The 27855-nt window shown below is 44.7% G+C and overlaps 1 protein-coding gene across 2 annotated transcripts in view; it reads right to left on the bottom strand.

Annotated features, from left to right (window-relative positions):
- ASIC2 (acid sensing ion channel subunit 2) overlaps positions 1–27855 on the bottom strand; it is a 1085418-nt gene that overhangs the window by 40826 nt on the left and 1016737 nt on the right. The window lies entirely within an intron of this gene.

Below are 27855 nucleotides of genomic sequence, written 5' to 3' on the forward strand. Positions count from 1 at the left end.
GGGTAGCTGTATAACTTCCTCTGGATGCTGCAACTTCTCTCTTTTGTAGTCTGTCTCTTAAGTAGTACCAGTGAACTCTACTTCCTGGCTTCTGAAGCTCTAAGCTGTAGCCTCCATATCCAGCAGAGCTGAAGGTGCTCTAGCTGGCTTGGGCACCTCCAGCAGAAACTTGGTCCTGCACAACCTCCCTTAGCAGGGGGTAAGCTGGAACTAACTCCAACTAGAACTCCACCCTTCCTGCAGCAAGTGGGAAACGCCCACCACACCACGGAGGGACGAGGGGTTAGAATGGAAAAGAAGGTTCCATTCTATGTAACTATAGCTCTGCCTTGTTTGCTGCCACCTGCTGGTGAACCAGGCATATTACCTTTAAACATAAAAGTTACATTAGAAATAGAAATGCACTGTGTTTGGATCTGGAATAAATACACATGATGACATGAGGTTAACCAATAAAGACAGTGAAGTGCAAAGGTGGTAATGCCACTCTGGGGCGTTACATATTGCCGTCCTGAGGACAGCAATACAGTTGTATCTATCTAGCAGGCAGGACATTCAGGGCCTGGGAGAAAACATCAGGGCCTAGGCCCTGAATGTTTTAGCATAGCAATGCCCCTGGTGCTGCCGATCACCCGATGAACAAAAGGCTCGTTCATCGTGTAATCGCATCATTCATGCCGTCACAAAAGTTTTTGTAGGTAGCAGATCATGCAGTGTGAACACGCTCTGCTACCAGCTAACAATGATTCTGTATGGGAATGAGTGATGGTATTAGAAACTGTACTGTGGAGAAGATCACTGCATGTAAATGCAGTGGTCTCCTCCACTGACCAGCAGGCGATTGCCAGAATGGCTCATGTAAAGAGGTTTAAGAGTAGGCTGCATGGCTAAGGGATTTAGTTGAGAATTGGTATTTGAATAATTAGAATTTGGTTGAGCGATTTGTACGGTGGGCACGAATATCAGGTGAGGAACGGGTATGAACATGGCTGGCTTTGATGAGATGGCAGCGCTCTAGATTTAGGAGACAAGTGGATTTGAGCTTTTGTGGTATAGAAGACTGTTAAGAAGCCAATTTTTGAGATGTTCACAGGTGAAGACAGCAGGACATGGCATGAGGATCGCTCTGTAGAAAGAAAGTGGGGGCGGATTAAAAGAATATGTTGTAGGATGAGACTTGGAAGCAGGAGTATTGATGTAGTTGGCAGTGGAGAAAATCAGAGAAATACTTAGTCATCAGAATAAATCTGTTCTGTGATCTGTTCAACCAAGCGTAAACTGCATGCAATTCTGTATCACGCCCTCCAAACAATAGAAGTGACGCATGACAGCTCTGAGTCAGGAGAATAAATGAGTAGACAATGTGCGGCAGGGCATGAGACAATGCGCACGTTTCCTCATGCTAGAGTGTGACAGGTGAGGGATCTTTATTTCTGTGCAGAGAAAGATATCATCTTTGGCAGTTTTCCACATCACTACATGAATGCAGCATTGTACCAGAACTTTGGGAATTTTCCATTTTACTTGATTTGCTGAGGATTCTGAAGCAACAAATAGTTTTTAGCAAATTGCCTTTTTATGAACATCTTCTGTCGCCACAGGCTCTAAAATGATACAAATATTCCAGCATTTCACACATTTCTGTGCTGATAAAACCTCTGTACATGTAAAGGTCCTACAGTATGTGTGTCAACGAGCTGAAACACGACTGCCTCTATTAAGCCTGAAGGAGAGATCTGCATTTATACAAGCAGGCAAATAACGCGAGTTTGTAAGCTTTCGCGTCTTTGATTTTTGAATGTGTGTTTGTATTAAGTGACTTTAGATTATGTGACTTGAGATTCAGGGACCTTGGGTGGGGACTACAGTAAGTTACATTCTTATCCCTGCACCATATTGTATTTTTCTATTTTCTTGCGTAATCCTCATTTAGTATGTGTTCCATTATTGACTGCGCAGTCGAGTGAACATCTTGTCTAATGTATGCAGTCCTGGAACAGCTGTTTGAGGGTGCATATCTTTGTTCAAAATGTGAGCAAATTGCCCATTTGGAATCACACATCGAGTATTGAATTTCAACACTGAGAAGCGTTGACAATTTGGAAAAGAGTTTGCTGCTCACTGAGCAAGCACTCTATGGGGTAGATGTGGGGAAGGTGGTAGCGAGGAGGCTCAGGAAAGTGAGGTAGCTAGCAGGGTAACAGAAAGCGGGGTAGAGGGAAGAGTGGCAGGGAGGCTAGCCCTGATCTGACACACCCCAACAGTTGGCAGATGAGGGGTATGTCAGTTCAGGGAGAGCACTTCTGCAGCCAGACACTTCCTCTGCCAGTCAGGGGAATGTCAGCTCCAGTAAGCAGGGGACCAGGAGAGCAGGGCAGGCCATAAAGGTGCTGGTGGTGGGATACTCAATTATTTGGAGTACAGATAGGGCAATATGTCACAAAGACCGGGATCGTCGAGCGGTGTGTTGTCTTCCTGGCTCTCGAGTTCGACACATGGTGGATCGGGTTGAAAGATTACTGGGAGGGGCTGGAGAAGATCCAGCAGTCATGACCCATATCGGAACCAATGACAAAGTTAGAGGTAAATGGAGCGTCCTTAAAAATGATTTTAGGGATTTAGGTCAAAAGCTTAAAGCAAGAACCTCAAAGGTAGTATTTTCTGAAATACTACCGGTACCACGAGCCACACAAGAAAGGCAGCGGGAGATAAGGGAGGTTAACAAGTGGCTCAAGTACTCTTGTAAGAAGGAGGGGTTTGGGTTCCTGGGGAACTGGGCCGACGTCTCTGTTGGCTACATGCTCTATCGTAGGGATTAATAATAAGAACTTTGTTCGAAACGCGTCAATGTTGCTGCACTAGTGGGTGGATGTCCTGTACATTATTTTCTATTGCCTGAATAAAGACGAGGATTTTAGCTACCAAGAAATTGTGAGTGCTTGAACTTTATTTTTTCATTAATGCTGCATGGGCTCACCAGCCTGTTCCGTGCACGCGGGTGATTCAAATGATTGAGTGAGCTGGACTTTTCTCTGTGCATATTCACTCTATCGTAAGGATGGCTGCACCTCAATGGGGAAAGGGTAGCTGTGTTGGGGGAGAAGTTGGCTAGAAGATTGGAGAAGTGTTTAAACTAGGGACTAGGGGCAAAGTGATTACGTTATTGGATGGGAAGATAGTGCAGATAGAGATCGGGGGCAAGGTAATGGGACTGGGTGAGGAATGGAAGGAGGGACTTGAACAGCTCAGAAGGAAAAGTGTAGGGTAAAAAATATACCTCTTAAATGTAAGTATACTAATGCCAGAAGCCTGATTAATACAATTAGGGAACTGGAATTAGTGATATGTGAGGAGGACTATGACATAGTGGGAGTAACATGGCTGGATGATAGCTATGACTGGGCGGTTAATGTACAGGGTTACAGTCTGTTTAGAAAGAATTGCCAAAACCGGAGAGGGTGAGGGGTCTGCCTTTATGTTAAGCCCTGTCTAAAGCCCACAGTCCGAGAAGATATACGTGAGGGACGTGAACATGTGGAGTCACTGTGGGTAGAAATACATGGAGGCAAAAACAATAATAAATTACTAATAGGAGTTTATTATAAACCACCTAATATATCAGAGTCCACAGAAAATCTGCTACTAAATGAGATAGATGAGGCGTCAAATCATAACAAGGTGGTTATTATGGGGGACTTCAACTACTCAGATATAGACAGGGAAACTGAAACTTGCATATCTCATAAAGGAAACAGGTTCTTGGCAATAATCAAAGACAATTACCTTTCCCAACTGGTTCAGGACCCGACTAGAGGGACGGTCATACTGGACTTAGTATTAACCAATAGACCTGACAGAACAGATGTGCAGGTTGGGGGACACCTGGGAAATAGTGACCATAAAGTAATAACCTTCCAATTATCATTCAAAAGAGTGTTTCTTCAGGGAGGAAAAAAATACCAAACTTCAAATAAGATAAATTTAGCCAACTAAGAGAGGTCATAGGCCTAACTAACTGGGACAAAGTCTTCAAAAATAAAAAATACAGCCACAAAATGGGATATTTTTAAAAGCATCCTAAAATCTAATTATGAGAGGTACATACCTTATGGGAATAAAAGGTTAAGGAACAGGAAAAAAAAACAATGTGGATAAATAGAACTGTAAAGAAAGCAATAAATAAAAAAATAAAGCATTTAAATCACTAAAACAGGAGGGTTGCGAGAAAGCACTGAAAAAGCAAGGAAAAAAATAGAATATGTTTAAAACAAATAAAAGCATCCAAACTAGAGACCGAAAGATTAATTGCCAAAGAGAGCAAAACTAACTCTAAAATGTTTTTCAATTATATAAATGGTAAAAAGTATAAATCTGAAGGTGTCGGCCCTCTACAGAGTAATGTGGGAGGAGTTGCAGAGAGCAACGAGGAGAAAGCAAAGCTATGAAATATTTTTTTCTCCACTATATTCATTGAAGAAAATAAACTATTACATTCAGATGAAATACAGAATGTAAAAGTAAATTCCCCATTAGAATTAGACTAATCGCTAGGACCAGATGGCATACACCTCTGTATCCTAAGAGAATTAAGTAATGTCATAGCCAGACCCTTATTTCAGATATTTCAGGACTCTATACCAGCTGTTGCAAAACTACAACTCCCACCATGCCCTGCTGTAGTCTGAAAGCTGTAGGCAGCCTTTGCATGCTGGGAGTTGTAGTTCTGCAACAGCTGGAGGCCACAGTTTGCCTATCACTGCTCTATACTGACAGGGAGTGTTCCACAGGATTGGTGCATAGCAAAGGTAGTGTCAATATTCGAAAAGGGTCCAAAAACAGATCCCGGAAACTATAGGCCGGTAAGTTTAACATCTGTCGTGGGTAAACTGTTTGAAGGTTTTCTAAGAGATGCTGTATTGGAGTATCTCAATGAAAATAAGCAAATAACTCCATATCAGCACGGCTTCATGAGTTTATGTCAAACTAGTTTAATCAGTTTCTATGAGGAGGTAAGTTCCAGACTTAACAGCAGCGAATCACGGGATGTCGTATATCTGGACGTCTCCAAAGCATTTAACACTGTACCGCAAAAAAGGTTAGTATATAAAATGAGAATGCTCGGACTGGGAGAAAATGGTTGTATGTGGGTAAGTAACTGGCTCAGTGATAGAAAACAGAGGGTGGTTATTAACAGTACACACTCAGATTGGGTCACTGTCACTAGTGGAGTACCTCAGGGGTCAGTATTGGGCCCTATTCTCTTCAATATTTTTATTAATGATCTTGTAGAAGGCTTGCATAGTAAACTATCAATTTTTGCAGATGACACTAAAATGTGTAAAGTAATTGACACAGAAGAGGACAGTATACTGCTACAGAGGGATCTGGATAGATTGGAGGCTTGGGCAGAGAAGTGGCAGATGAGGTTTAACACTGACAAATGTAAGGTTATGCACATGGGAAGGAATAATGCACTGGGTAATACTGACATAGAAAGGACCTAGGAATTTTAGTGAACAACAAACTAAGCTGTAAAAACAAGTGTCAGGCATAATGGGTTGCATAAAAAGGGGAATAGATTCCCGTGATGAGAACATAGTCCTACCACTCTACAAATCACTAGTCAGACCACACATGGAGTATTGTGTACAGTTCTGGGCTCCTGTGAACAAGGCAGACATAGCAGAGCTGGAGAAGGTTCAGAGGAGGGCATCTAAAGTAATAACTGGAATGGGGAGACTACAGTACCCTGAAAGATTATCAACATTAGGGTTATTCACTTTAGAAAAAAAGACTACTGAGGAGAGATCTTATTACTATGTATAAATATATCAGGGGTCAGTACAGAGATCTATCCCATCATCTATTTATCCCCAGGACTATGACTGTGACAAGGGGATATCCTCTGCGTCTGGAGGAAAGAAGGTTTGTACACAAACATAGAAGAGGATTCTTTATGGTAAGAGCAGTGAGGCTATGGAACTCTCTGCCTGAGGAGGTGGTGATGGTGAGTTCACTAAAAGAGTTCAAGAGGGGCCTGGATGTATTTCTGGAGTGTAATAATATTACAGGCTATAACTAATAGAGATGGGTCATTGATCCAGGGAGTTATTCTGATTGCCTGATTGGAGTCGGGAAGGAATCTTTTTCCCTTTAAGTGGGGAAAATTGGCTTCTACTCAAATATTTTTTTTCCTTCCTCTGGATCAACTTGCAGGATAACAGGCCGAACTGGATGGACAGATGTCTTTTTTTGGCCTTATATAGCATGTTACTATGTTACTATTGTGACACAGTGAGGGGTTGTGTCTGGCAAGGCAGGTATTTTCCTCCCAGCATGTGCGGCTGGGCTGGTTTACAGCCAGGTTAGGTCAAATACCGGACCAGAGTTTAAGTGCCGGTCCGGGTTTTGACAGCACCTGGCTGACCTTAAATAGGCAGCTGGGCTCAGCAGAGATATCTCTGTTTTTGGGATCTGAGGCTTTGTGCCGTGTTGGACCGCTGGAGGCAGAACTGCCAGAAAGGTGACTTGTGTTATATGAACTTTCCATTGTGTGTGAATTAACATCAAGACTGCAAAGTTACGCTGTTTTGTGCAATTGCCTCAAGTGTGAATAAACACTGACGTTTTGAGTTAAGAACTTGTATTTTGCCTCTGTACTGCGCCCGCTTATCCCCCACACTATGTAGAATGAAGGCATATCTTCTAGTCAATGTCCACGGCTGTCTTTTTACTTTTATTCATTTATGTGCACCATTCTTGGTCACACCAAAAGTATTTGCAGCAGAGTTTGTTGGGTTTTGTTTTTTCTTAAAGGGTCCTCTGAGTGCAATACATTATTGTACTAGTGACAAAAAATTAACTAAAAGAGACCTTTTTTCGAATCTGTATATATATTGTAGGGATTTCCCAAATGGTAGCCTTCAGATAAATACACAGTAGCCTTTTAGTGGTGGAAATCAAAGTAATAAATGTATTTTATTGTTGGCACACCACAATTCAACAGGCTTTAGTGATTAGCTTACTTCAGCCGACACTTAAAGAAAAACAGTTCAGTCTTGAATCTGAAAAATCACATAGAAACTTTTAGGGCACAGTACCGTACTCCCCACGGAGTGGATGGGAACCTTGCCTTGTCCTTTGTCTCTCGGCAGAACCCTCTGGTTTTCACTCGGCTCCAAAAACACACAGCTGCACAGAGCTCCACCATCAGCCAGGTAATCACACCACTGACCCTGCTGGCTGACTTTTTGTAAGCCCGTTAAAACCCAGCCTGGACCATGGGGAACAGCCAACCCACCCTCCACTTTGGCTGCTCCCAGTAAGAGCCGGCCCGGATTAGCTTTTCACAGCTATGCTAACTATCAAAGTGTCCATCAGCAACTGCTGCGGACATATACACTACTGGCTCCTACTTTACCGAGGCCAGGAACCTCGGTGACACATATCTTCCATCTATGATGGTCCCTTGTGCCTTTCTACTATATATATATATATATATATATATATATATATATATATATATATATATATATTACTCACAAAAGGTTTGGGATATTTGGCTTTTGGAGGAAATTTATGGAAAACATAAAAAAAGTTCACACTATAGTGATAATGTATCACAAAAGTGGGGCATTTAAGTAGAAGCATGCAATTGTCATTTCCTCATCTCAAACAATTTATAGAAACAAATGCCAACAACAGTGGTGGGTATACCCCCACAAAAATGTCAGTGTCTCAATAACTTGTCATGTGGCCTTGAGCATCAATTACAGCTTGACAACGACGTCTCATGCTGTTCACAAGTCGAGTTATTTTCTGCTGAGGGGCGGACTCAGGTCATTGAGGTTCTGGGGTTCAGAGTTTGCAACGTGCCAGTCTGCAGGGGTAGAACACGTGAGGTTTAAGGTGGGCCGAAATGTACAAACAGTTAATCGGTTACTCACGGTTTAGCAGACACCTCCCTGGGCCAGCAGTGCAGTGAAAGGGAGAATAGCACATGATTCTCCGGGGCACACTCTATTACAGGGGACACCGGCCAGGTGGTGATCGATGTGCCCTTGATGGTGAATGAGTTTCTGAGTGCTTGTGCGGCTGGGCCCCTGACTTAGGTAGTGTCCTGACGCCAGCACCTTGATAGTGCAAGATGTTGAGCGTGGTAGTCGTATGGAGTTAGAAGAACGAGGCAGGTTTAAATCCAACTGGGAACTTTACTATAACCAGGTTCTTGATAACAGTTTACATCCAGTAATAAAACAGTCTCTGATATACATGCAAGTCGGATGTGATGAATTCCCATTAACAGGCTGTGCTGGTAGTAATGTGTCAGGCCAGGGTAGTTAGTTAGGTATTCACTGATATTCAGCTCCTTGCGCTGCTTCAATCTCAGTTGAGGTAGTTCCAGTCTTGATCTTCTACACAAGTGATACAACAGAACCCTTATCTGTCCTTAGAATAACGGTGAGGCTGCCGGAAGCTAATAAGTCCTTAACCTAGATACAAAGGCGCCTAGAGCCCGGAATAATGGCTTTGTCCTTCCTTTGTCTTTATCCAATAATAAACTTGACCAAAAATTCACTTGTTACTCCTGAAGAGTGAATAGTAGAATGTAGACTTTCCTCTGCCTGTCTTCCTGGCTTTGATACTGAAGTGCAAGATGGTTCCTCTTGGCCGTGGAGCCCAAGAGAGAGAGAGCTGAGAGGAGAGCGGACCTCTCCTTCCCCCTTAGCTCCTCACTCCATCTCCTTCTCCTTCACAACTCCCAACTCTTAACCCCCTAACTTGGCCTAAACTGCACTATATATACTGTGGTGCTACCCCCATCTAGTGGTGAGATATGTGGTGCACCTGACAGCCTGGTTAAAAGGGATTTCACATGATAATACAACACAGCATTAAATTACAGAAGACAACAAAAAGCTTTTGCAGTTCCCACATAAGCTAGTGGGACGCTGCAAGTTACGCTCCTCTACACGGTTTTAAATGGGATTCATGTCTGGAGAAACTGCAGGCCACTCCATTTGAGGTACCCCAGTCTCCAGCAGCCATTCCCTAATGATGCGACCTTGATAAGTAAGTTGAGCGCGAATATTCGAATAGCGAATTTTTTTCGCGAATATCGGCACTTCGCTAATTCGCGAATATTTCGAATATAGTGCTATAAATTCGATATTTTGAATATTCGTGTTTTTTTTTTTTTTTTCTTAATTGTTATATTTTTTCCTTTCCCACTTCCCTAAAGTTGTTCTTACCTGTCCTTTGGATTCCTGGCTTCCTGGCTGCTCCAGTCAGTGCCCGTTGCCGCTTCTGCCGCCTTCCGTGCTCATGGAGCGTCCCCATCTCCATGGGAACGTCTCCATATACTAGAATGTACTGTCGGATTTGAGAATTACGTTGAAATCGCAATTGCGATTAATATAACACGAAATAATCGCATTTGCGATTTCAACGTAATTCTCAAATCCGACAGTACATTCTAGTATATGGAGACGTTCCCATGGTGATGGGGACGCTCCATGAGCACGGAATATAGCAGGGATCAGCAACCTTCGGCACTCCAGCTGTGGTGCAACTACAACTCCCAGCATGCACACCTCCATGGCTGTTCTCAGGACTCCCAAAGAAGTGAATGGAGCATGCTGGGAGTCGTAGTTTGACAACAGCTGGAGTGCCGGAGGTTGCTGATCCCTGGAATATAGCATTACTAAGTTAAAATCGCAAATGCGATTATTTCGTGTTATATTAATCGCATTTGCGATTTTTTTTTTTTTTTTTTTTTTTTTTTTTTACTATGGTTGGCTTCAATGGTAGAATTAGCGAATATGACGAATATATTCGTTATATTCCACAAAACGAATATACGAATATATTCGTTATATTCCACAAAACGAAGATAACGAAGTATTCTGCGTCTGTTATATCTACCTATTCATCAACTTCGCTAATTCTAGCAATCATATAGGACAGTTTACTATAGAGACAGCTAAGTTTAATTCGCTATGCGATTATATTACTTTGCTTTTTTATATAAATAGATTATAATAATTATCAGGTATTATAATTATTCTATTTATAAAAAAAAAAAGCAAAGTAATATAATCGCATAGCGAATTAAACTTAGCTGTCTCTATAGTAAACTGTCCTATATGATTGCTAGAATTAGCGAAGTTGATGAATAGGTAGATATAACTGAGACGCAGAATACTTCGTTATCTTCGTTTTGTGGAATATGACGAATACATTCGTATATTCGTTTTGTGGAATATAACGAATATATTCGTCATATTCGCTAATTCTACCATTGAAGCCAACCATAGTAAAAAAATTAATAAAAAATAAATAAAAAATAAATCGCAAATGCGATTAATATAACACGAAATAATCGCATTTGCGATTTTAACTTAGTAATGCTATATTCCAGGGATCAGCAACCTCCGGCACTCCAGCTGTTGTCAAACTACGACTCCCAGCATGCTCCATTCACTTCTTTGGGAGTCCTGAGAACAGCCATGGAGGTGTGCATGCTGGGAGTTGTAGTTGCACCACAGCTGGAGTGCCGAAGGTTGCTGATCCCTGCTATATTCCGTGCTCATGGAGCGTCCCCATCACCATGGTAACGTCTCCATATACTAGAATGTACTGTCGGATTTGAGAATTACGTTGAAATCGCAAATGCGATTATTTCGTGTTATATTAATCGCATTTGCGATTTCAATAGGAGAGTAGCCTTTAAGTTTAAAAAAATAAATAAATAAATAAATTAAAAAAATCGCATATGCGATTTTTTTAAATCGCATAATATTCGCGATAACTAGAATAATGACGAATATTCGATTTCGACTAATATAAAACGAATATCCTATCGAATATTCGCGAATTTCGTCGAAATCGAATATGGCACCTGCCGCTCATCACTATTGATAAGCTGACACATTGTCATCAATGAAGTTGAAATTAGGCCTGTGTTGCTCCTGCAGAGGCATAATGACTGGATTAATGATGTTATTCAAGTAGTATTGGCTTGTCACTCTAGTATTCACAAAGTGTAGGGCAGTTTTGTATTAACTAGACACACCTGCCCACACTGTAACACCACCACTCATCTGGTGACAGCAGTGGCTGTTGCATAGCGCTCTCTTTGATGTCTCCCACATCGTTAGTGGCCATCATTTCTGCTTAGAGTAAATAGACTTTCATCAGTGAACAGCACTGAGGCCCACTGGTTCCCCATCCAGCGTAGATGCTCCCTGGCCCATGTGAGAAGATGACGCCTGTGCCTGGTGGTGTGGTCAGGTAGCCTTGCAGGTTGACTAGCACGCAGACCACACTGATGTAAATGGTTTAAAATGGTCTGACATGACACTTGGGTGCCTCTCACCTCCTTAAATGTGCCTGGAATTGTGTGACATTCATCATCTGGTTAGCAGAGCATTCTTCACAATTAAGTGGTCATCAGTGTGGCCAAAGGACATCCACTTCTACACCTTTCTGTGACTCTTCCAGTCTCTCTTTATCTCTGTTGCTACTGATCTGTTTACCTGTTGTGCCGCAATCTGCGCCTGAAATACTCCTAATATAGGTGTATTTCAGCTTAATAAATGACCCTCTAAGCCCTTGAGGAAGCAATTAAGGGGTATTTGGGAGCATTATAGCATTATAGCCTTTGAGGAGAGGTACAGTACGGGCTTGGAGTGGTTCTCCTGTCACTTCCTCGAATTAACTCATGGTACTAACCTTTGGAGGGAAGATGTTTCACATAGTACCAGGGCCGTCTTTAATATTGATTGACCCTGGGCAAAAATTTACTTGGGCCCCCTGGATCCCGCCTTCCCACACCTTAGCAGGCAATCACGCCCTCCACCACAACACACACACAAAAAATCCACATATCTGGCAGAGTACAGTGAATGACTGTAAATACTTCCAGTTCTGAAGACTCCACCCACAGTATACAGGCCCCCCACAGTATACAGCCCCCCCACAGTATACAGCCCCCCCACAGTATACAGGCCCCCCACAGTATACAGGCCCCCAACAGTATACAGGCCCCCAACAGTATACAGGCCCCCCACACAGTATACACCCCCCCACAGTATACAGGCCCCCCAACAGTATACAGGCCCCCCACAGTATACAGGCCCCCACAGTATAAAGGCCCCCACACAGTAGTTTACAGTATATTAGCATAACAGCCCCTGTCACCTTTTTCTGATGTAATCTTCACACAAAAAAAGCTCCAAACTTCTACTGCAACACTCCTGTTAGGACCTGTGATGATCTCATAGCCATGTGACCAGTAATATTGCTAGGTTACTGGTCACATGGTGATGATGTCATCTAAGGTCCTAGATCACATTCACAGCTCTAACAGTACGATGCCTGACAGCCTGACACCCGGGGCTGTGGCTAGCAGGGCTCAAGAGGCAGCTGCCTTGGGCCCTGTCATGGTCTTACCTTCTTGCTGTTCTCCTTCGTTTGACATATGCTGGCGGCCATCTTGGTTTCTGGGTTTCTTGTAGCCTCCCACCCTGCGGCTTCTCCTTCCCACTGGGAGGAGCTGGATGCCTAGCTCATATATATAGGAGGTCTGTGGCTTCAGTTCCTTGCTTGGTCCTCCTGTGTTCACATGCTTCTAAGACTGCTGCTGCTTCTGGTTCCTGATCCTAGCTTCGTCTGACTACCCTGCTGGATCCTGATCCAGGCTTCGTCTGACTACCCTGCTGGTTCCTGATCCTGGCTTCGTCTGACTACCCTGCTGGTTCCTGACCTCTGGCTTCGCAAGACCCTGCTTCGGTTTAGCCATCCGTTTGGACTTTTGCCTTACAGCTTGATTTTCAATAAAGCCTTCTTATTTCCACTTATCTCTTGTTGTACGTCTGGTTCATGGTTCCTTGACATTAGGACCAAGCCATGAATTCTGACGGTACAGGGCCATCCTCGCTACCTACGCTGGTTGCCAGACTTGATCAGCAGGATCACCTGTTGGGTCGGTTCGCTGTGGCGTTGCAAACCCTGCTTGAACGCACGGCTCATTTAGCTTCCGTTGCCGATGGGTCGGTTGTCGCTCCTGGGCCCGCTCCTACTGCCGCTCCGGTTGTTGCGCCAGAGTCTACCCCGACACCTGTTGCTGCGCCTGCGGTGTTTCGGGGTATGACCGGTTCTGCCCCCCTTCCACAGCGCTTTGGGGGAGAGCCAACTCAGTGCCGAGGTTTCCTTAACCAGGTGGGCATTTATTTCGAGTTGCTGCCACATGCCTTTCCTACTGAGAGATCAAAGGTGGGCTTCTTGATCTCGCTGCTCTCGGACAAGGCCTTGGCCTGGGCCAGCCCTTTATGAGAGAACAACAATCCGGTGGTTGCCGAGTTTTCCGGTTTTGTTGCTTCTCTTCGGAAGGTATTCGATGTGCCGGCTCGTGCTGCCTCTGCTGCGAAGCTCCTTATGTCCATCAGACAGGGTTCACGATCCGTAGCTGAATACGCCATTGAGTTTCGTACCCTGGCAGCAGAGGTGGGCTGGAATAATGAGGCTCTGGTCGCTGCTTTCTCTCATGGTCTCTCGGATGCCTTGAAGGATGAGGTTGCAGCTAAGGACCTACCAGTGGAGCTCGAGTCTCTTATTTCTTTCCTGATTTTGATTGACACCAGACTCAGGGAGAGACCTTCCTTTAAGGAGAGCCTGCGGAGGTCTTCTAACAGATTGGCGCCTACGTTTGCTGTCCCACCCGTGCCTCCCTCTCCTCCCACGCCTCCTGGGGATGACTTGTCTGGGGGTGAACCCATGCAGCTGGGGTTTGCTCGCCTGTCCGAGGGGGAGAGGGTACTCCGGAGACGCGAGGGCCGATGCATGTACTGTGGTCTCTGTGGGCATTTTCGGTTGGCATACCCGAACCGTCCGGGAAACGCTCGCACCTGAGATCCTGTCGGGGGCAGATCTTGGGTGGAGTCTCCTCGTCCCCGGTTTCCCGTGTTGACAAACCACTGATTACTGTTGTCCTCTCCTGGGTCGGGGGCTCGGTGACGACCCAGGTGTTGGTGGACTCTGGTGCTGGTGGTTTGTTCATTGATAGTGTGTTCGCTGCCGCCAATTCCATTCCTCTGCAGCCTCGAGGTTCCCCACTGGCTCTTGAGGCGATAGACGGCAGACCCCTTCTGCCGCCACACGTGACTCAGGAGACCCTTCCAGTGGGGATGGCCATTGGTGCCGTTCACAGAGAGTCGGTCTGTCTCCAGGTTATTTCGTCTCCACACTACTCGGTGGTCTTGGGGTACCCCTGGCTCCAGAAGCATAATCCGACTTTCGATTGGAGATCGGCCGAGATCCTCTCGTGGTCACCGCAGTGTGGGGCTAGTTGCATCCATGGGCCTGTCAAGTTGCTGTGTACTTCCTCGGACTCTCTGTTGCCTCCTGAATACGAGGAGTACCGGGATGTATTCGATAAGGTGCGTGCGGTTGCCCTACCTCCGCACCGCCCATACGATTGTGCCATAGAGTTACAATCTGGTGCCGTTCCTCCTCGTGGCAAAGTCTATCCACTGTCGGTAGCGGAGAATGAGGCCATGGAGGAGTACGTGAGGGAGGCGCTTTCACGCGGACACATTCGCAAATCCTCGTCCCCGGCAGGGGCTGGATTTTTCTTTGTGAAAAAGAAGGGCGGTGAGTTGAGGCCTTGCATCGATTACAGGGGTCTCAATCGCATCACGATCAAGAACGCTTACCCGATACCCTTGATTTCCGAGCTGTTCGATCGCCTCAAAGGGGCCACGGTCTTTACCAAACTCGATCTGAGGGCGGCATATAACCTGGTAAGGATCAAGGCGGGCGATGAGTGGAAGACCGCGTTTAACACCAGGACCGGTCATTATGAATCCTTGGTTATGCCCTTTGGGTTGTGCAATGCGCCCGCAGTCTTCCAGGAATTCATCAACGATGTTTTCCGTGACCTGTTGCAGCAGTGTGTGGTGGTCTATTTGGATGACATCTTGGTATATTCTGAATCCATGGAGGCCCACATTCTGGATGTCAGACGAGTGTTGCAACGGTTACGAGAGAACAAGCTGTTCGGTAAGCTTGAGAAATGCGAATTTCACCGATCCCAGGTAACCTTCTTAGGTTACATCATTTCCGCTATGGGGTTCTCCATGGATCCTGAGAAGGTTTCGACTGTCTTACAGTGGCCCCAGCCCAGTGGTCTTCGTGCCCTGCAGCGCTTTTTGGGCTTCGCCAATTATTATCGGAAGTTCATCAGGGACTTTTCCATGCTAGCCAAGCCTCTCACGGATCTGACCAGGAAGGGCAGTAATCCCCAGGTCTGGCCGCTCGAGGCCATCCGAGCTTTTGAGGCTCTAAAGTCCGCCTTTGTGTCGGCTCCAATTCTGTCGCATCCCAACCCTGGGTTGCCTTTTGTCCTCGAGGTGGACGCGTCTGAGACGGGAGTAGGCGCCCTTCTGTCTCAGCGTAGAACACCAGAGGGTCCTCTGCTTCCTTGTGGGTTTTACTCCCGGAAACTGTCTTCCGTGGAGTGCAACTATCAGATTGGTGACAGGGAGTTATTGGCCATCGTGCAGGCCCTTAAAGAATGGAGGCACTTGCTCGAGGGCTCGGTGGTTCCGGTTCTCATCCTGACGGACCACAAGAATCTGACCTACCTCTCTGAGGCCAAGAGATTGACACCACGTCAGGCCAGATGGGCTCTGTTCTTGTCACGTTTTAATTACGTGGTCTCCTACCTACCCGGTTCCAAGAACATCAGAGCGGATGCCTTATCACGGCAGTACTCCGAGCTGTCCGGGGAGGAGTCGATTCCGACTTCGGTCATACCTCCGAATCAGATCCTGGCCGCCATTCGCACCAGCCTGACCTCTCCCCTGGGTGAGCAGATTTTGGCGGCTCAATCTGGTGCTCCCTCTGGGAGACCCAACGGCAGATGTTTTGTGCCTGAGGAGTTGCGCACTCGGTTGTTGCGAACCTACCATAACTCCAAGGCCGCGGGGCATCCTGGAAAGAATCAGCTGTCCTGGGCTGTTTCACGTCTGTTCTGGTGGCCTTCTCTACGTTCCGACATCGCCGCATATGTAGCGGCATGCTCCGTTTGTGCCCAGAGTAAGTCCCCTCGGCACCTTCCGTTGGGCCTTTTGCAACCCATAGCCACTGGGGAGCGTCCATGGTCACACCTGGGGATGGATTTCATTGTGGACCTCCCTGCATCCCGAGGCCATACGGTCATTCTCATGATTGTGGATCGGTTTTCCAAAATGTGCCACTGTGTTCCTCTCAAGAAGTTACCCTCTGCACAAGAGTTGGCCTCGATTTTTGCCAGGGAGGTCTTCCGGTTGCACGGTTTGCCCAAGGAGATTGTGTCGGATCGGGGGAGTCAGTTTGTGTCCAGGTTCTGGCGCGCCTTTTGCTCCCAGTTGGGGATTCATCTCTCTTTCTCCTCGGCCTACCACCCTCAGTCCAATGGGGCCGCAGAACGATCCAATCAGGCCTTGGAGCAATTCCTTCGTTGCTATGTCTCCGATCACCAAGACAATTGGGTTGACCTCCTGCCTTGGGCTGAGTTTGCCAGGAACACGGCGGTGAACTCTTCCTCTGGGACGTCTCCCTTCATGGCCAATTATGGGTTCCAACCTGCCGTGTTACCGGAGGTATTCTCTCCCCAGGATATTCCGGCTGTGGAGGATCACCTTTCCGTCCTACGTGCGTCTTGGGTACAGATCCAGAGGTCCCTTGAGGTCTCTGCGCAGCGCCAGAGACTCCAGGCTGATCGCAGACGAGTGCCGCTCCTTCCTACCAGGTCGGAGACCGCGTATGGTTGTCCACCCGCAACCTCAACCTTCGAGTGCCCACTCCCAAGCTGGCGCCTCGCTTTGTTGGTCCCTTCCGAGTGCTTCGCAGGGTAAACCCGGTAGCCTATGCCCTTGCGCTTCCTCCTGGCATGCGGATCTCCAACGTGTTTCATGTCTCCCTGTTGAAGCCACTGGTGTGTAATCGTTTCACTTCCTCGGTTCCTCGGCCTCGTCCGGTCCAAGTGGGAAATCGTGAGGAGTATGAGGTGAGCAATATCCTGGACTCACGCCTGGTCCGCGGTCGGGTGCAGTTTTTGGTCCATTGGCGTGGTTATGGTCCAGAGGAGCGTTCCTGGGTTCCCTCCGCAGATGTCCATGCTCCTGCCTTGCTCCGAGCCTTCCACGCACGCTTCCCTCAGAAACCGTTCTTTACTCCGCGGAGGAGGGGCCCTTGAGGGGGAGGTACTGTCATGGTCTTACCTTCTTGCTGTTCTCCTTCGTTTGACATGTGCTGGCGGCCATCTTGGTTTCTGGGTTTCTTGTAGCCTCCCACCCTGCGGCTTCTCCTTCCCACTGGGAGGAGCTGGATGCCTAGCTCATATATATAGGAGGTCTGTGGCTTCAGTTCCTTGCTTGGTCCTCCTGTGTTCACATGCTTCTAAGACTGCTGCTGCTTCTGGTTCCTGATCCTAGCTTCGTCTGACTACCCTGCTGGTTCCTGATCCAGGCTTCGTCTGACTACCCTGCTGGTTCCTGATCCTGGCTTCGTCTGACTACCCTTCTGGTTCCTGACCTCTGGCTTCGCAAGACCCTGCTTCGGTTTAGCCATCCGTTTGGACTTTTGCCTTACAGCTTGATTTTCAATAAAGCCTTCTTATTTCCACTTATCTCTTGTTGTACGTCTGGTTCATGGTTCCTTGACAGGCCCCCAGGGAGCAACTGGGCCCGGGGCAGCTGCCCCAACTGCCCCTTCCCTAATGGCACCTTCTCTGCTGCATACTCTTCCACCCATGTCCCGACATTATGCGGCCACTTCTTTTCCTGTTCAGCTGCACTGACTTCAATGCACCCCAGATTAACACTATAATTTACAAAAAAGGTGCAAACTCACACCAGTATGTGGGTAAAAAAAAACTGGAGTTTCAGAAAGTGTTATAGAGGCACCAAATTTAACAAACATTGTGACATTTGATAAATTTGGTGCAAAGTACACCGGCACAGAAATGAATTCATTCTCTGGGTTTGGTATACAGAATTTCCTTTAAAGGGGTTATCTCATGAATAGTTAAAAAAATGTAAATCATATAGCACACGACAACCTCTTTCTAACAAAGCTAGAACCAGCCCTGTACCTCACATGGATCCAGAGATCTCCCCATTCATTGCTCTACTAGATTTATATCAAGCTGACAGCTCAAGGGGAGTGTCTTTTCTACTGCAGCTAAGGGGGTGTGTCTATTCTCTCCCTATCACAACTCAGGAGGAAGTTAAAGGATGAAACTGAGCATGTGTGGCCATCTCAGTGAGTAGGACATATATAGTGGCGCTATATAGATATATTTTATTGAATAACTCAGAGGCTATGCAAAATGTTTAATTACATGCAATTACAAAATAATTCAGATCCAGCTGCTCGTTTGAAAACTGCAGAATATTTTAATGGGGAAACCCCTTTGAGCCAAATGCCTGAGCTACATATTGAAAACCCTATATAGCACTTTTCCTTGAATAGTATGGGATATGTGTGTACAGAAACAATCATCTTTATGATTCGGGTCCTCTGACCCCTATAACTCTGATTAATGCCATTAAGTTCGGCCAGGAGTGAAATAGATTAGTTTACCAAGTACAAGAATGTGGTATCTGTCTCTAGTGTGACACTGTAACCCCTGTAGTACTCTGCTGCTGGCTGAGATAATGGAAATGCCCAAGTACTGCACAGTTATCACCGTCATCTATGTTACTCTGTGACATTACAGTAATGATTTCCTTCATTATGTATTAGAGCTGGTGACAGGAATGGCTTAATATAGTGTATGACATTAATCACATCAGTGCTATAATGTATAGCTTACAGTACATGTACTGATGATACATGTATTGTCTTTTGTGTAGTGGAATGTAAAATGTAGTATAATTCATTGTTACAGTGTCTCTGCACTACACACGCATATTCTCCGGGGTTGCTTTTCTTCTGCTAAGGCTAGATAACTGGTTACTACCGAGGCTGACTCACAGTAACTTCCTTTCACTCCAAATTATTGTACATTAACCCCTTAGTGACCACCAATAAGTGTTTTTACGGCGGTCACTAAAGGGCCTTGGGCTGGAGCTCTTCCTTTTTACAGTGGCATTTCAGCCCAAGTTAGCGCTTAAATCAAGAGCTAGAGCTCCATGGCCGCAGCTACCCGAGGTAGCTGAGGGTTCGGGGCAGTGATCAAAGACTGTATCACGGCGATCACCGAAAATGCCAGCAGCAGAGCTGCCGGTAGAAAACTTTCTGCCTCCTCTCTTGTAAGAGAGGAGGGAGAAAGTCTCCAGTGCTAGGATCGGGTCCCCCAGCTTCCCCATAAGGGAAAGCTGGGTCCCAATCCTCACTGTTCCCTGCCCTCAATAAAAATGGGGGCGGAGGCCTTGAGCATGCGCACAATATAAGCCGCCCGCCGCCGCCCCTGCAAAGTTTCTCTCTACTCTGGAGAAGAGAGAGAGTGTTCAGTTATGCCCCAGCACCCCAAAAGGGGCAATATGGCCCCCAAATAATCTAATAAAGTTTAAGAACCCCCCCCCCCATATAATAAAAAATAAAATAAATGGCGCAGACATGAGCACTGGTTACTATGCTGAAGATCTGCCTTCAGCACAGTAACCATCAGGGACCAATAGTAATGGTCCCTGATTATATGGTCTCCATGATAAACCTATCATGGAGATCACATCCATTATATTTACTAAACACAGCCAGGACATGGGCTGTTTCTCTCTCCCCTCAGTGCCGTTGTTCTGTAAAGAGAGAGATCAAACTTCCGTCCTGGCTATGCAATCTGTGCAATACTGTGAATTATTTTTTTAGAAACTGTCTGTCCATAACTGGCTGTCAGTGGGTGTACGTCATTAGGTGTCCGTCATTAGGTGACCGTCATAAGGACGGTCAGTTATTTTCATTAGGGACCCTGTGTCCGTCCGTAATTGGCGGTCAATGGGTGTACATCATTAGGCGTCCGTCATTAGGACGGTCAGTTATTTTCATTAGGGACCCTGTGTCGGTCCGTAACTGGCGGTCAGTTATTTTCATTAATTTAAAATTTTTAGGGTGGGATATATATAAAAAAAATTCTTTCTGAACTTGGCCTAAAAAAATGGCTCAAAGATTATTCAATGCAGAGCAGGCATATGAATTTTTATGCTCTGACAACTCTAAATCTGACACTGCTTAAGAGGTGGAAATATTTTCTGATAGCGGGGACTCTAGTTCCGCTTCCATCCCCAGACCCCATAGCCCTATGCTGGTAGAAGTCGCCACCTCATCTCATTCTCCACACAGCGGTTCCTTCCCTTCTACTACGTGGGTTCCTGCTATTTCATTTTCCCCCCAAGTACCCCAATTTTTATCTACTCGCCAAATGAATGTGGACGTCACCAATTTTACCCCTTATGTTTTTTTCATTTATTTGTGTACGATAAAGTCCTGGAATAAATTGTGCAGCAAACGAATCTGTACACCACATAGTTTGCTATACAAAAGCCCACGTCTATTTAAATAAGATGGTGGACCCCCACAAGTGTCCCTGAAATAAATAAAAATTTGGAGCTTACCCTGGACATGGGCATTGTAAAAAAGCGATCTGTCCGATCGTATTGGGCTGCAAGTACTGTCCACTCAACCCATGTGTTTGCAGCAGTTATGTCCAGAAACCGCTATAAAGCTCTAATGTGGTTTATGCATTTTTCTGACAATTCCCAAGTCCCCAGAATTGACCCAGCCTACGACCGCCTAAATAGGATTATTAGGGAATTATTCTTAAAATTATATCCCTGATAAAAATCTATCCGTCGATGAATCCCTTTTTAATTTTAAAGGTCGCCTTTCCTTCCATCAGTTTATTCCCTCCAAGCGTGCCAGATATGGGGTAAAATTATATAAGGTGTGCGAGAACACAACCGGCTACACTTGCGGTCCTATCTGTATATGAGGTCAGAGACTCCCAACTTAACCCCCCAGACTGCCCCAAAAATATTGGAATATAGGGAAAAATTGTGTGGGATCTATTGGTGCCATTCCTACACAAAGGGTACCACGTGTACATGGAATATTTTTATAGCAGCATGCCCCTTTTTAAATCTCTTCATGCTGCAAACACAGGGGCTTGTGGGACTGTACATAAAAATAGAGTGGGATACCCACAACTGCTGGTGTCCAAGTGTTTGGAGGAAGGACAACCTGACAGGGCACATATGACATATTTTCAGTTGTTTCACACTTTTTGTTATGTATATAATTCCACATGTGTTAATTCATAGTTTTGATGCCTTCAGTGTGAATCTACAATTTTCATAGTCATGAAAATAAAGAAAACTCTTTGAATGAGATGGTGTGTCCAAACTTTTGGTCTGTACTGTATTTGTAAACTTTTTTTTTTTTTTACATTTTTTTAAGTCACCCTGGGTGACTTAAAAACTGTCATTCTTTCGATTGCCCATTGTGTTCATTGATGTGAGCATGGTTTGAACAGTGCTGTGAGCATCATTGAACAGTGCTGCCACCTAGTGGCCTGTATTAGTATATTCATCTAATAGACTCTGAAGCCTGCTTGAGGCGTCCGTCTATTAGTACAGCATAACAGGTTCTACAATCTCAGCCGGGGAACGCTGTTACCGGAGTGGAAGCGCGCTGCTTCTGCTTTCAGAATGATCCAATGCTGTTGTCACATTTGACCACGGCATATGAATGGGAAAATGTATGCGATCAACCTAATCGCTGATCGCATACATGTGCCGCAGGTCTCTGCTATTTAAAATAGCAGAAACCATGCTCACTCGTGCAGTGGGCGCCATGTTTAGAGACCAGACTTCTGCAATGCACGTACGGCGATGGTCATCAAGACACTCACCTCTTCCAAACAGCTCCATTTTAGCACTGAATGGCCTCTATGTGACACGTGACCGCTGAGGTGCTGCAGTGGTGCACATGACGACAGACAGAAGGCCACACTTCCGATCCATAAGGGACCTGAAGTAGCGGGGACAGAACTGTCAGTGCTGGAATGGAGATATTTGGAAGACACGGGCAGATAGAACCTGCAGGGAAATTTCCTGATGGGCAGATGCCCAGGGGGCCACTCCAACTCTCTTGATGGCCACAAGCAGCCAAAAGTGCCCTCCTGAACTCAACTGTATTGACATCCTCATAATGATGATACAGTTCAATACTGTGGTTGGGACGGCAGCATTTTATGCTGCACTGTGTGGGACTTGGTTCTACTAGGGCGGTATTCTGTGCTGCACTACAGTATTGCAGGCCTCTTGTTTAGGTTCTCCTTCTGTCAATTTGGACCTGCTTACAACATGGGGGCACTTTTAGTTTTTTTTCAGGGCCACTTTAAGTTCCCAATCCACCCCTGTTGGAAGAGGTGACTTTATTTATTTATTGTAAAGAATCCAAAGTCAGATTCAAGTCCTTAACCCCTTAAGGGCCTGCGCCGTACATGTACGATGCAGATGTCCGTGACTTAAGGACCAGCGCCGTACATGTACGGTGCTGTGATCTGGTGGGTGCAGGAGCTGCGCCCGCCCAATCAGCGGCGGGGTCCGGCAGTCGCTGATAGCTGTAACCCTGCTGCATGCATCGGCATTGACCGCGGCACGTGCGATGTGTGGTGGGAGGGAGAGAGCAGCCATCGGGTCTCTGCGCTGCTGTGATGTGGACCCGATAGCAAGGAAGGCAGCGCAATGCCTTCTATAGGCATCATTGCTGCCTTCCGTGACAAAAGATCATATGAGTGCGGGACAATATCCCCGTGGGCGGCCCAATGTCTACTGCAGGGGTGCACAACCTGCGGCCCAGGGGCCACATGTGGCCCTTGATACCATTATGTGCGGCCCCCAGCCATCTGGTAACAGATATGTATTTCTATGTCTTGTGGCTGCTCACATGTATTTTTCATGTATTCTCCCATTAAATGGGAGCACTAGAAGTGTAATTAGAAATTTAGGATATATACTGTATGTTCAATATGCCAAAAATATAGTATTTCAGTTGGTAGTAACTCTTTTTAAGTTTTATTTTCGGCCCTTGGAATTGGTTTAGGCTGACAACCAGAAAAGGTTGTGCACCCCTGGTCTACAGCATCATTGTAATCTATGATGCTGTGTGCTCCCGTGAGCACGATCAATGCTGCTCCAGGACATATGGCCCGCTCACGGACCGTATGTCTAGGAGGGCATACGGTTGTGTGCAAGGGCCCTTAGAGGTCAGACAACCCCTTTTTAAGTATTTGCTCCCATTTTTCACCACATGAGTACAGCTGATCACTGGGGTTCTTAACAGCAAAAAGCCATTGTGAACTGCAAACCGCCTCTTTAAAAGGTGGCTTGGAAATGCCCAAATATAGTCCAAACATTAATTCTCCTCTTTTGCCCAGATCGCTGAAACTATGGATAATTTATGTGCGATCTAAATTTGCTAAATAAAAATGAAAGCATTTAGAGACATTTATTACAGTACAACTTTATTTCAGTCTTGTTAGCCTGTTTCCTACAGACAACTCTAGCGGAGCTAAGCCGATAGTGCAACCGTCTTATTGTAATTGTCTCAAAGCAGACATGACGCGAGAGTTTGCTCCAGGGAACCAGTGTAAATGTGGGCCAAGAGATAAGCAGCCATAAATATTTACAGAAGTATGTAATCAATATATAAAACGTACTTTATTCAAATTAACTTGCAGGATTATTAAAGCCACATTTAGCAATGTGTTCAGCATTACAATTTATAAGGGTTGTTATTATAATATGGTTATGAACTGCCTCTTAAATTCTTGGATTTAAAGTTTTGTCCTTATAAAACTGTACACAGTTATTCTGCAAAGAAGAAACCAAAATACACAACCTCAGACCACAACACAAAACCTCAGTCCGCAATACATAACCTCAAACACAATACACAACTGCATTACGAACCTCAGACTTAAGCTTAAAGGCTATGTACACCTTCAGGGCAATTTGTTTTTATGATTGCATCATACAAATTTTGGGGAAAAAAACAAACATTTTTTGCTATTGGTCTTTAGTAAAAAAAATTCAGCCCTTCTGTGTTGGTCTAGCTATGTGAATCGTACTTTCACTTTTACTTTGTGCCAGTTATCTAATAAACCTTACTAAAATGTCATAAATACTTACTTAAACCACATTCTTATCCATAAGACAAGAATTGAGCTGTAATGAGTGTTTAGGAGGTCAGACATCAGAGATAAGAAGAAGGAAACAGTAAAAATACAGAGCATGCTACTAGAGAATCTCAAGGCTGTACAGGGAAAGGGGCTAAAATTAAGAAATACCAATTGAAAAAATGATTTTAGCTCCAAATGGGTACAATGCAATAATTAAATAAATTGACACCAAAGGTGTGTATATGCTGTAAGTCTGGTGGGATCACGTTTACACTGCCTGGCCCTGTCAATCACATTGCAGAGGATGTGGCAATTGCCAAAATAGCGGAGCCTCTAAGTGTAACGGCAACGCCCCCGTTGCTCCTAGAGGCTCATTTGCGTATATATTTAAACATCATTTTTCTGAGCAATGCGCACACATATTAACATGGGACCAACACCAATGCCTTTAGCTGCCAAGTGCACATGTAACAGGTCAGCCAGTTTAATAGGTACAGAATGTGCATTAAAGTGGACCCTGTCCTCATTGCAACCCTGCACTCCTGAGCTGAGACACCCAGCTTTACACCCCTTCTGACAACTGAGCATCCCCACTTAGATGGGCTAGTTATGCCCTTCCTCACCTTTTTTATAACTCTCGGATACTTATTGGTTAACTTTAGAGATGAGCGAATCGAATCCCATGAATTGAAATTCGATCCGAATTTCAAGATAAATTCGATTTGCCTAGAAGCCAAATTTCCTTGTGCTTCGCGTCAGCAAATCGATTTAACCTGAAATAGTATAAAAAACAAAAAAATTCAAACTTACCTCCTCCATTTGCTCGCAACGGGATGCCAGTCTCCATCTTGCTTGAAGATCTCGGCCGAAATCGCATCATCAGCCGGCGTGATGATGGAATCTCTCACCGCGCTGGATTTCGGCCAAGATTTTCAAGCAAGATGGCGGCTTCCAGCCCATCAAGAGCAAATGGAGGCGGTAAGTTTTATTATTTTTTTAATTCTTAATTTTAGACTCAGATGCCACGATCATGTATGAACGCAGCATCTGAGGGGTACAATGACGGGGGAGGCGCTATCGCAGCTCGTTGTCATTGCACCCGCTATTTACAAAAAAAAAAGTAATTTGTCACAAAGCTAATTTTTTTGTAAAATCCGGCGAAGCAGCTGAATCGAATTTTCAATAAATCCACTCATCTCAGAGTTAATTTTCTCTTCCTAAATGACGATAATTGTTTTAGAATTCATGGTTGTGTTAGACTATAAAGAGAATATGTAGTATATATCGTTGACAAACAAGATCAACCCCATGCATGAAGTAAAGAACAAATATATGACTTGTGGCAGAAATTTATGTAGCTGCGCCTATTTACAGAAAAAAAAAATCAATTTTTTTTCCCTGAAATCAGTGGGATATTTTTCTTTTCAACATAAAGAAGAATTTCATAGTAGATTCAGCACTGCCACAAAATGACAGCATTTCTAACATAAATACATGCTGCTAAGTGAAAGCACAGCTTGTATTAAAGCAAAGTACTCCTTCTTCACATCTTTACTAAGCTTTGTAGCCTGCAGCCTCACGTCATGGTCTTTTACCTTGAGCTGTTGTCTTACCCATTCTTTTATATAACCCCCCATAATGTAATGTGTGCATCTTTATCTCACCACCAGGTTATCTCCTCCAGTTTACTGAGCAGTATTGTCTCACAGAGGAGTCACTAGCTGCCTTATACCCAAAGTTTCTATAGAGAAGACGACGGATAACTGACATTAAAAGGAACAACTAAACATATAAAATAAATAAATAAAAATATCCCAGCTCTTTCTTTATTAATGTTCTTTCCTAATTTCTTAAACTGAGAAATTTAGAAAGAAATCTACTCTGCGTCCCAGCAGCTGAGCCTCCTCCTCCTCATTGTTCTATGTCTGGTTGTAAGATAACTGTATGGAGCAAAAGCCTTTTTTTACTGTGCTCCATCTCATTAAGCCGCACCCCCTTTGATAAAATCCGTTGCCTCGGCCAGAAGCACATGCAGAGTTCCCACTCATAGGAACTATATCTAATTCCCCTGTGAGACCAACATTCCTGGGGGATATTTAGGAACCAGAGCCAGATCTCCTGTGAGACCAACACTCCAGAGAGATCAGTAACCTCAAGAATATTACTTCCAGAAGGCATCAGTGCGAGCAGAGCAATCGGTGAACTACGTTTTACAGGCACTGCTGCAAGGTGAGGGATTACAGCTCAGACACCATCACCTACCTAAACAACCACCAGGCCAGACAAATATCGAGACTGTATTACTGTGGACATCTATTGCCATAAGTGCCTGCTTGTGCCAATTAAACTGCCATCCAACCAGCCACTATACCTACTCATCTGGTGTCTGAATCTGCACTTTGTATTTAATACGGCTAGATTTGTCACAGGCTTTGCATATGAAAAGCAAGGAATGTACATCAGATAATCTCCAAACCTACCTATTAGAATAGAAACACTAGGAGTACAAAAGCACATTTTACTAAGAGACCTACCTCTGTAAGCTGCTCTAATGTGGCAGAAAGGGGCACATAAGTCTGTACTGTGGTAGAGAATACAATATGCTATGCTTGTGGAAAGATGGGTCATGCAATCCTAGAAAATCAAAGTAAAAACAAGGTATTTGCCCAAGAGGCGGTTGCAGAAGAAAATTGTATGGCTGCAGATAGAGAGACTACATCAGATTGTGAAGCACGTTTTTAGGCGGAGATAAACACTTTAAAGTCTATGGACACTTTCGGGGGCACTTTTTTATAATTACATTTTACTCATTTTGGGTGAAAAAAAAAAACATTTTTTCAATTGGTTTTTATTAAAAAGGTTCAGCCATTTCTAAGATACAAGAGCTAAATAAATCAGTCTGTTTGCAAGCTGTGACTTTTTTTTTTTTTTAAATCCCGTCATCTGACAGCCAATGTGTAGCTCTTACCTCTGATCTCCTGACCTCATAAACACTTATTTAAGCAATTTTCTTATCAGTTTAATGAGAATTGAGCTATAATGGTCCCATTAGGGTTCTTCTGAACTCTATAATGGTCCCACTAAGGTTCTTCTGAACTCTATTATGGTCTCACTAGGGTTCTTATTTATGACATCTCAGAAGATTCATGAAGGTATTGTTCCATGTATATCATGATCAGCTATTCTCCATCGAAGATAGTATCTAGAAGTGACACAAGTACAGTAAAACAAGCAGAATTGCTCTCTAAATGCTGATTGCAGCATCTGTGGACAATGAGAAACTCATTCATCTGTAAAGGTTCTGTGTAGAGCTTGGTTATTTCGACTGTCCCTGTCACATAGAACTCTTTAATCAATCTTGCTCCCTGTTTTTTTTTATAGCAGCCTAATATACAGACATCTGTATGGGCTTTTCATCAGATATCTCCTGCTTCAATGTATAAATGTAACACAGATCCACCTGTACCTATGTCTTGTACTCAGAGGTGAAGATGGACAGGCTTGCTATTGCGGTCCATGGGCAGCAGATACATACAAGATTATTGCATGGAAAGTCACCAACATGATGCATAACCAGACTGTGTGAAAATGTTGGGTCATTCATTATCTACCCCCTTACATGCTACAATTTTGGCCCTAGCATTAAAGGGGTTATGCAATGATTGATGTGAAAAATGAAAATCAGACAT

This window comes from Bufo gargarizans, chromosome 6 (assembly GCF_014858855.1).
Source record: "Bufo gargarizans isolate SCDJY-AF-19 chromosome 6, ASM1485885v1, whole genome shotgun sequence".
In the NCBI taxonomy this organism is placed as follows: domain Eukaryota; kingdom Metazoa; phylum Chordata; class Amphibia; order Anura; family Bufonidae; genus Bufo; species Bufo gargarizans.